The following is a 9,288-nucleotide window of genomic DNA, read 5'->3' on the forward strand; positions in this document are numbered from 1 at the left end:
GTGTAGTCCCACATGAACCCTGTAGAGGTCAGTGTATGATAACCTCTTCAACTTAACATACATCTTGTCAGACTGCATGCAGAATTATAGTGAAATAAGGGAGACTAAAGTTCACAGTGACACAGACGAGACAAACTCTGTAGGACAATAATACTGAATGTGACAAGTAATCTTCAGCACGTTAACACCTGCTCTCTTATCTCAACGGATCAGCTTTGTGGTGGTGTTGCAGGAACCCAATGACTTGCAGTGAAGCATTCTTATACTTTTTTTAATGAATTAATAGATTTTTTCTTTTTTAACTAGTTTTTTCTTTCAAATTTCCATGTCACATTTATGTTGGTCTGTTGTCAGACTTCAACACATTAGTCTGGATCATAGGTCTGAATCAACGGAAGTACATGATTCCATGATAATTGCCTGACATGATGTCCCTCACTCTCCGCTCTCTTTGGGTCGCCGTTCTCAAACTCTGTTCGCTTTCGGGAAATGACAACAAACTTCGAGCTAGCAAGCTACACGCTGAAAATGTCAAGTTTGGAAGAAAAATGTTGCAACAAGACAGGCCTGCTTGGTTCTTTCGGAGAACGATTGTAAAGATTTACAAAGAATATGTTTACACACCATCCAGCTGATTTAAATGGCTCATGTTACTGTATTGTGTGAACAGTTAACATCCTTTAATATTGTATGTGGCATTTACTTTTTCGGGTGCAAATGTTCCACCAAAACAAGTTCTTTCCTGAGACTATTTTTGCAGAGCCACCGCTGCTGCGTTCAGAGCTTAGCGCCGCCCAAGAAGATTGTGATTGGTTTAAATCAGGGGTTCATAAACGCATCACTCAAAGGTCCGCATCTGATTTTTATTCCAGGTCAAAGGTCCGGAACAACTGGCAATAACAAAAAAGTATTCGGTCCGTTTTTTGAGCTTCATGCAGTAAAAGTACAGCAGTATTCTTAGCTTCATGTGGTAAAAGAGAAGATTTTGTCACTTAGACATTGTTGACATTTATTTCTGCTGTTTCAGCCTTTTATCAATTTTGTCGCCTTTGACGTTTTTTAGCCCCTTTTTCACTGTTTTGGGGTCCGGATTGACTTGCCGTTTGGTCCTGATGTGGACCTTGGTCCGCACTTTGAGAAGCCCTGGTTAAAAGAAATGCAAACAATCAAGAGTTTTACTCTCCTACCCCAGAATGAATGTGTGTTGTAGCTAGACCTTAGTCCACAGAGCTGTAGAGAAAGGTCTGCCAATGTGAGACTATCAACACATTAAATTTCTGAACCATCGTGCTGTACTGGAGGCACAGTAATACAAAGCTGAGTCTCCAGTCTCAACAGGGTGTATCTGCACTGAGGAATGAAGCACTGCAGCCCTGGTCTTGCTGTACTTGGATTTGTTGAATGGAGCTTCAATGCTGCACACATCTTTACTGAGAGAATATGCTACTAGCTGTATTTCCCTACTGCTGCTGCTTTGTCTGTACCAGTACATGTAGAAGTATTGTTCGTCCCCAGGCTGTTCACACTGCAAAGTGACAGCCTGGGGGTCTCCTTCACAGCTGATTACAAACAGAGGCTGGTGAAGTTTTATACCACCGGAAGAGGAATCTAGAAAGTAGGAAAGAACTTGAAATTAAAAACTTCAACAAGGAAATCTGTAGGAGAAAAAAATGTGAAACTGTTCTTACTGGTGAAGATGAGAACGGCAAACAGTAGCAGCTTCATTTTGACATTGATCAAGCAATACAAAAAAAGAATATATATATATATATATATATATATATTCACAATGACAACTCTGTCTTCAGGCTGAACAGCTGCTGGCAGACCTTACTGCTACAGTCACAACTTCTGAAATGGGTGTGAAGGGGTTTCTCAGTACATCCACAGTCTCCTGGTGGACACTGGGGGAGTTTTTTCCTTTTGCGAGCTTCCTTTGGGCTGGGTCAGGAGCTGTTGATGCTATTGGTGTGTGAAGCTCATTACGTATTCATGTATTCTGCCACCACCAGCAATTGGTTTTAGTCGGGTGTACAGTTTCTAGTGGCAACCCCTACTGGCACAGTTCTAGCAGCTAAAGTGACATTGGTGACCATTTACAGTGATTACCTCAAATTTGATTTCTGTTTGGGAGAAAATCTCCCAAAACGGCATTTACACCATCACAAGACAATGAAACTCTATATTGTGAGACTATGCAAGTATTTTAGGTAGGGTGACTTTCACCAAATATTTAATTTGCAATAAGCAATAGACTGCCTAAAGTGTGAAAAGTCAACAGAATTCAATTACATGGGGTATTAGCCTACTTAGAGTAGATGGCAGTCAGCACGCCTCCAATTTGGAGAAGCAGACATGAGTACCGATACGGAAGCTAAGCAATGTACTGCTGTGGATGGGGGCAGCAGCTAAACATATATTTTAGAAACCTAAAAAAATTGGTTTCAGTTTACGCTGTAGTCACTGCTTTACCTTGCCATCAGACAGCCCTTTCTGACGGGGAACTAAAGACGTTATATCCATCTATTCTCTCTTCAAAGCCACCAGACTCCTTTGAGAAAAACTGTATTTTTACCCGGCAGAACATGGGAGTTGCTGGTCAACCGCTGCCTTGATCAGTTAGTTAGTGTTATTTTGTAACTTTGGTGTTTTTAAAGGGTTAGTTGGCATTAACTAAAGTAACAAAATAACCAATCGTGGCAACAGTAGACCAATAACTCCAGAGGCCTGTACTACGAAGCAAGATTTGGCGTTAACGAGGTAACTTCAGGTTCAACCCAGGGTTTTCTGTACCACGACGGTGGATCACTTGTTACCGGGTTCAATCACCGTGGTAAGTTATGCTGAACACCTAACATGGTCGGGAGCAGGTTAAGTTGGAGATTAGAGATCAACCGGTGTAAAAGCACCGCCTACTGACCAATCAATACTCGATTGATAACGGCGTCACCGTTCTTAGAAGATAGGCGGTGCGCGGAGAGGGAGAGAGGGGGAGAGAGGGATGCGCTCATAAAAGTTAAAACATTTAGAGACCGACAACCCCGTTAACATTCCCTGATGGGTATTTTTATGAAATATATAGATTTTAATGGGAGGGAATTACATATAGGCTATTGGCATCTTGAGCCGTGTGTTGCCAATGCGCACATCGGTTTGAATTATGTTTTTATATTTTTTTTTTATTGGGTCGCAACTGAAATAATAGGCTAAAGCAGCGACAGTTTATGGAAAGCACAAGTGTAATTATGGTCAGATCTAGTGCCTGACTGATGGGGAGGATATTAAGTGTTTTGATTTACGCATCTACAGCGTCGGCTATTTTTTGCCAGCTTTCCTCCTGTTTGAGGAAGCAGCGACTGTATTGCGTTTTGCCTGCAAAACCGTGTGTGTTCTTCATATTTATGTAGAATTATAATTTGCTCTTCTTATATAAAATATGCGGCTCTGGTAGATGTTTGCGATTGGTCGTGCTGTGCAAACACCGCCTCTTTTATGTGAACGCGTGCGCCGCCGGATTGGGAAACCCTGGGTTGATTGAACTAGCTGTTAACCACCGTCGTGACACAGCTTATGCACGCCCGCGGTTGTTAGGGTTAGTGAAGCCGGGTAACTGAAAGAAATCCAGGACATGTTGATCTTGATTCGTAGTACAGGTCTCTTTTTCTGCAAGGTAAGATTACTATTTTTGTCAAAGGAGTCTGGTGGCTTTGAAAAGAGCATATATAGGCTACTGTAAAAGGATATAACGGCTTCAGTTTACTGTCGTAAAGGGCTGTTTGACAGCAAGGTAAAGGCACAAACATAGCATATACACTTAAAGTGATATTGATTGTTTCAGGTGGCTAAAATACGTTTATCTGCTGCCCCCGTCCACAGCACTAACTTCGTATTGGTACTCCAGTCTGTTTCTCCAAACTAAAGGCATGCTGACCCCCATCTACTGTAGCTAATACACTGACTGTTGAGTACCTCATACAACCCCACTTCAAAAAATCTCAACTATCCCTTTAACCAGTGATTACCTTTACTATAGTCTCGCTTTGCCAGACCCTCCTCCAAAGCACGCTGGAGGAGAGTCTGGCTACTCCACATAGATGGTATGAAAAACTTCTTGGCATTTCTTTAAACCAATCACAATCGTCTTACGTGGTGCTAAGCACCGGAGAAAAGCAGCGGTGACGCTGCAAAATAGCCTCAGGAAGGAACTTGTTTTGGTGGAACGTGTACGTTCAAAAGTTGTTTTAGTCGTGCGAGAGAAAACTCCGATTGGACAGATAGTCTAGCTAGCTGTCTGGATTTACCCTGCAGAGATCTGAGGAGCAGTTAACCATAGTCCTCACAAATCCACCGGAGTTTAGAACGCCAACATAAAGGAAGCCCAAGGCAACGGATATCTGCCCTAAAATGAGTGAAATCCGGCGGATTTTCTGGCGGTACCGGAGAAGAGATAGACTACCTGTGAAACGCATAACAAAATACTGTTTTACATATCCTAACAAGATGTTACATTATTAGTGAATGCAATTTTGACATTATTACTTGCAGTATAGTCTATTTCCACAACGTTCCACTTCCTTTCTTTTCGGCCAGATGTTCATTAGCTTCCTCTTTCTTTGTTTTGTAATTTTAAACTCTGGTGGATTTGTGAGGACTGTGGTTAACTGCTCCTCAGATCTCTGCAGGGTAAATCCAGACAGCTAGCTAGACTATCTGTCCAATCGGAGTTTTATGTTGCACGATTAAAACAAGCTTTAACCTGAACGTACACATGTTCCTTCACGAGACTATTTTACAGAGGCACCGTTGCTCCGTCCAGCTCTTGGCGCTCGATGGTGTTTTTTACCTCCAACGGCGCCTTCCAGGCAGCTAACCCTAAACATAACCATTGCTGCGCTCCCTGGGAGGAGACGTTTGGGGCAAAAAACACCAAAGACCGCTCTTGGCGCCGCCCGAGACGATGCCAATAAACCGGAGCACGTTTTTCTTCCATCCCGGAAAGCTGTGTGGACTAGCCAGACCCTCCTCCGCAGCGCTGTGGAGGAAGGTCTAACAATGCGAGACTAGTTACAGTACAATATGTAACTCATGATGTCCAAATCCATTCCTGGATTGCTGCCAACATATTTAGGCTTTTTCTTTTTCTGACCCCTCAACCTGGAATAGCAGCATGGTCTAAATCTGTCCAGCTTGATCCCACTAGGGGATTTTAAACTCATTTTAAGAGCATTGGAAAAAGCATCTTTGGAAACTTGTTGAAGGATTTTTAGTGTTTTAGGTCTTCTTGTACTTGGCACTTTCATGTACATTATATACAGTATACTATTGGTATATCTGTCTGTCTGTGACGGTGTTTGGTGTTTTAAGCCCCCAACGTCGTCTTCCAGGCAGCGCTGCCTGGAAGACACTAGGATTAGGCAAGGGTTAGAGTTGGGTGCCTTGAAGTCAACGTTCGCAGCGCTGCCTTGAAGTCGACGTTGGGGGGGCTTAAAACACCATTGAGCGTCTGAGTGCTTGTTGCGTTTGTCCCAAACGGGTCTCTCTTGAGAATGGAACCCTGCGTCTTAAGGAGGTTACCTGTAAAATAAAAATGTTATAACTGTCAGTTAATGTATTTATTATTACACTCTGGTACATGTTTGTGGTTATATCATTTTTTTGTTTGCAAGAGAGAGAGGAAAGACAAAGGAAAGGGTGTCAAACTGTAACCCAGTTTTTCACCAAGAAAGGTGGGTAGCCTAGCTATAGTCTGTGAGTGGTATTAACCTGTTGGCTTAATGTCCATAGTGAAATAAGCTAGCTAGCTACAGACTAGTGTTAGCCTAACATTTAATGACCATTTAATCAGTGCAGGGAAACGTTTAGCAAGATATTCATATTAAATCATTGTCCCTGCCCCTTTTAGCAGACTTAACAACAGATGAGTCAGCAGAACCCCAGTCTCCCCCTAACTGAGCCCCTCCCTGTCCCAATGAAGAAGATGAGCAACATTGTGTTCAATGACATGCCAGTTAGCATCATAGCAGGGAGTCTGTGGGGATTTCTCTGTCTTTCAATAATAATAATAATAATAATAATTTTGTTAAGATAATTTTCCATTTTGTCAAATTCTAGTACTAGTATTGAACTACAAGAAGCAAGACAGTTGCAAGCTTTTAGAGTTATGTAAAGCTTGTGATGGGACAGTTAGGTCCTAGAGATGTGGTGACAACAGCTGCGCAGAGGAGGCCCAATTTGATTTTTTTTGTCATGGGGCCCAAAATTCCTGGCGGCGCCCCTGCATTCAGTAGTCAAAGAACTAAACCCCTGAGCAGCAGCTGTTATAAGTCATAGGTTTTTAGTGAAGCAGTGGCATCAAACCACATCACTGTGTGCTGGCGGCGCAGAAATACACAGCTGAGTCGGATGAATTCACTGTGCGAATGAGCAGATATCCTTTCGATGTGCCTTCTCCCTTAATCTGGAATCTGGAGTCTTTGAACTGGTCCTCGTAGCTTGGATCACCCTGGAGGACTGTGTACCCGATGAGGCTCATAGAGCGCCTGCTCTGTGTAGTTTGGTGTTGGTACCACAGCATAACTTGGAGGCTGCTGTCATTATGACTGCAGTAAATCCTGAGCTCCTCAGTCCCTTCCTGCACAAGTTGAGGAGAGGACTGTTCAAAGGTAACACTCTCCACTTTTCCTGTGACGAAAGTCAATTCATATCTTAACATACCAAATTTTTACACCATAAACACACGGACATTGGTGTTACAGAGAGAAGTCATACAACATTGAATCCGACTTACTTGTAAGCATGAGCAGTAAAACTCCAAATGTGTATAAAGCTGGAGGCATCCTGGAAACTTAAACCGAAATTTGTACAACAGTGATAATTCAGAAAAATAAGTGTGCAATTGTTCTCACATCAAATTAATAATTAGCGTATACTAAAACCTGGTATCAGAGCTGGAGCATTCACACGTTGCTCTGCTCTTATTACAAATGAGAGATGACTATGTTCCATTCTCCATATCACACCTCCTCTGTCCCACCTTCTTCCTCTGCTCGCAGCTGATCTTCTGCCTGCTAATGCTTCTTTGGTGCATTTTCTGATCAGAAATGAATAATACATATATGATATATTGTGATGGATTGTCTTGGTGTAGTGGTTTTAGGCTTTCAATTAATCAGAAATGTCTGACTGTAAAGCTGTTGTGTGTGTGTGTGTATATAGTGATTATGAAAAACAAAAAAATGTGAGAAACTGAACACTAAAGCTTGATGAATTTGTAATTGTACTTCATTGTATTTTTATATATAGGGCTACATTTTTGTGAATAGCCTACTACCTTGAGCATGTAACCTTGTTTTATATTCTTTCTTTTTATGTTTAAGACTTAGGAGTAAGCAGGAGTAATCTGCAGGTTTTCATTCCCACCAAAGACTAGCAGAATTCATCTAGGAAAAAAAGCAATGCTATCAAATACATTTTAAAAACTTCTGTTTTCATGTCACACATTTTTACAGTTTTTAAAAAATATTCATAGCTGGCTATCATTGAATATTGACTAGTATTACTTAACATCCTTGAATTTAGAAGTCTTAATATGAATTTATCCTTGATACTGAATGTAATTACTTTTATGTGGTAATATTGTGCTCACGTAAATAAATAACCCTAACCCTAACCCTAACCCAGGTACGGACTCCTACTGGGGCAAGTAAATTCAAACTAATTTATGTTGTAAAACATGAGAGTGACTGCCCAAAACGCATTTCTAAAGCAAGCTTACTGCTAACAACTTGTTTTTTTGTGGAGGAATTAGTTTTTGCTGTGCATGGAGTCCTTGATATGTTCCTGATACAAACTAACATGGTGAGCGATTGCTAAGGGCTATATTCGCAGTTCAGTTTGCAACAAAAAAAGGAGGTGGCCTTTTTTTAAAATTCAGTTTGAATAGTAAGAATATGTTAAGCCAGTGTGGAGATGTCAATGTCTAAAGTAAAAACGTTCTTGCCCGCAAATTTGAGGGCGTAGGTTTCAAGAAGTAACGTCATTACACCAGTAACGTTCTCCATTGCCAGACCTTTCTCCACAGCGCTGTAGCTATAAGCTGTAGGTGGGTGATTTCAACATATTGACCCAAGGAAACGTAGCCTACCACTGAACATTTGACTAGGGGGGAAAAAACATTGCTAAGAACACAAAACCCTTTCAAAGGTCTTATTAATGTCATTAAATAAATATTGAGCTGGGGAACATAGGACCCTGGGAACATAGAGAACTAATGTTACACTCCCTATCTTGTGTTTGATAGCTTGGTGCTGGCTGCTATATGTATAAAATATATATATATTTGAATTAAGTATATTTTAAGGATACAAATTTGCCTATATAGTGCAGCCATTCCACCCCATTCCATTGTGTGCTTTAAATAAAAAAAAAAAAGGACTTCAACGCTTCCATGTGTAGGCTACGTGATTCTTTGAGACTGTGACCGTGAAGAGCCACATTATTTTCAATCTGTTCAAAATCAGTCAGTGTTGTTAATGTAAGAACAGTTATTTAGCCTGCCTCTCAGGATCTTGAACATGAAAACAGAGGAAAAAGAGAACAGGGTTTTGGTGATGGGGTGTCATTAAACCATTTCACTGTGTACTGGCGGCGCAGAAATACAGAGTCTGATAGATCGACACTGTGAATGATCAGAGCTCCTGTTTGGATGTCCTTTCGTGTAATGTTAAACTGATCTTTAAACTGCTGCTCGTAGTTGGGCTCACTGATGAGCTTGATTGGATACAGCTACAGTGGTAAACTCCTCTCTGTTTGCTGGTACCAGAGCATTGTGTACATGGTATTATCATTATGACCGCATTCAATTTCTACCCTGGTCGCTTCGTTGGCTGTTCTTGGATGAGACGGCTGAAACGTCACACTCTTAGCTTTGTCTGTGGGAAAAACAGGTTTAAAAAGTGGTTGATAAAGAAGCCTCTGTGAAAAAAAACAATTGTCTAGTTGCTGTAAAAATGTGCATCACAATTAGTTGTTTTTGCAGTTCATTTCATTACATGGAAGCAAGATGATAAGAAATCCGATCACAGTTGGAGACATCCTCCAGGTTTGTTCTGCTGCAGGAGAAACTTCCTTCAGCGAGAGTCTGTTTAAAGAGACACACCGCCTCCTCATGTGAGACCATGAGGGTTTTTAGTGAGGGAGTGGCATTAAACCACATCACTGTGTACTGGCGGCGCAGAAATACACAGCCGAGTGTGACAGGGTTGCTTTGCGTATAATCAGAGCTCCTCT

This window comes from Sander vitreus, chromosome 20 (assembly GCF_031162955.1).
Source record: "Sander vitreus isolate 19-12246 chromosome 20, sanVit1, whole genome shotgun sequence".
NCBI lineage: Eukaryota > Metazoa > Chordata > Actinopteri > Perciformes > Percidae > Sander > Sander vitreus.